This window comes from Orycteropus afer, unplaced genomic scaffold, assembly GCF_000298275.1.
Source record: "Orycteropus afer afer isolate SDZICR_OR568_19922 unplaced genomic scaffold, OryAfe1.0 scaffold00410, whole genome shotgun sequence".
NCBI lineage: Eukaryota > Metazoa > Chordata > Mammalia > Tubulidentata > Orycteropodidae > Orycteropus > Orycteropus afer.
The window spans coordinates 623,976-625,877 of NW_006921997.1; positions in this window are offsets into that span (position 1 = coordinate 623,976).

The following is a 1,902-nucleotide window of genomic DNA, read 5'->3' on the forward strand; positions in this document are numbered from 1 at the left end:
GCTGACACCACAGCAGCCTTCTAACATTTTATGTCTGATGATAAGCCTCAGGCCAGTAGCTGGTGTTTTAAGCCTCAAGCTCCTGGTCTTGCGCTTCTGGAAGGGACAAGAGCTGGAACTAGGCCCTTAAATAAAACCTGGAGCCAACCACTAGGACCAGAAAAACTCTACCTACTAAAGGAAGCGCCAAAAAAAAGTGTGCTCTTCACCAGCAGGCTTTGGGTAGGGAAAAAAAGAAAAACAAAAGGTACCTGTGAGAAATCAAAACCCAGGCCCCAACAGACCTAAATTTACAGTATCTGCATAATTCAGTAACCACTAGCTGAGAATGATCATGTACAAACACCCCAGGATCTTTAAGGGACAAAGAACCCTGGCAGGAGCAAATGCTTTAACTGCTCTAGAGGGGCTCTTCACATCAGGACAGAGGAGACTCCCATAAACAAAACCACCTCATGAAGAAGAGCAGCACAGGAGGAAATAAATCACTGTGAGTGAAAGTCAGCAACTGTTGTAAACAGGAGACTCAGAAGCTCTAAAACTGCAAATAATGGAAGTACCTGAAAGAAAAGATAAAATAAAGATAGATAACATGATTAAAGAGGTAACATAATACAATGCATGATGAAGTAGGCAGATTTCACAAAGCACAAAGCTGAACATCTTGTATTGAAAGCAATATTGCCATTGAAATTAAAATGGGTCTAATCAGTGGGTTTGGTTTGGGTTAATCAGATCCACAGGTATAAATAGGAGCTCTGGTAGCATAGTGCCTAAGACACTTGACTGCTAACCAGAGGGCTGGTGGTTCAAACCCACCAGCCACTCTTCAGAAGGAAGATGGGGCAATCTACTTCTGTAGTGATACTGCCTCGGAAACCCAAGGAGGGGTCGCTATGAGTCAGCTCTGACTCGACGGCACATAACAACAACATAGGTATAAATATATTCACCTACTGTTCTCATCCCCACTTTAAATTATGCTATTTTATTTTTGTCTTTCCAAGTTTGTCACATCAGTTACACTCAGTGCACCATAGTTCAAACAATAAAAAAAGAAAACCCAATTACCGTCCAGTTGATTTCAACTCATGGCAATCTCACAGGCCAGAGTAGAACTGCCTCATGTTTCCAAGGCTAAACTTTATGGAAGCATGCTACATCTTTCTCCCACAGAGCAGCTGGTAGGCTGCAACTGCAGACTTTTCCATTAGCAGTCAAACACTTAACCACTGCACCACCAGGTAATATAGTAAAATATTCAACATGTGCTGCTCCTCAGTATAATTTTCCAAGTCCTGTCACTATCAACTCATTCCCTTGAACCCAAAATTATAGCCTCAACAACAGGACTCACCCTTTCCTTACTTCCGCAATGAATGTGAAGTCGTTCGTTTCATTTCTGCTTCTAAGCCCCAGAAAGAATTCACTCAGGTCCCTTTCACCAAGGTCCTGCGTTACAGACGTGTTCTTGCTGGTGGTGCTGCTGCTACCTTCCAGGAACTAAGACTCCTCTAACTTGCCAGATTTCTGCTTGGTTTAGCCACTGCCTGCCAAAGTCAAAGCTTTCAAAAGCTTCTGATCCATGGCGATGAAACGAAATCAGTGTTCTATTTGCATAACTACCTTACAATCTTCCTTTCCACTCCTCACCTCTCCACATTAGGAGTTCTCCTGGGTTTGGCATTGGTCTTCACCATTTCCCTATGTAGCCCGAGTTTTAAGTCAGCCATTGGTGACTTCCTTATGTTTATCTGTGCTATATTTAACAGATTGTTGTTATTGTTATATGCCGTCGAGTCAGCCCCGACTCATAGCGACCCCTCCTTGGGTTTCCGAGGCAGTATCGCTACGGAAGTAGATTGCCCAACCTTCCTTCCGAGGAGTGGCTGGTGGGTTTGA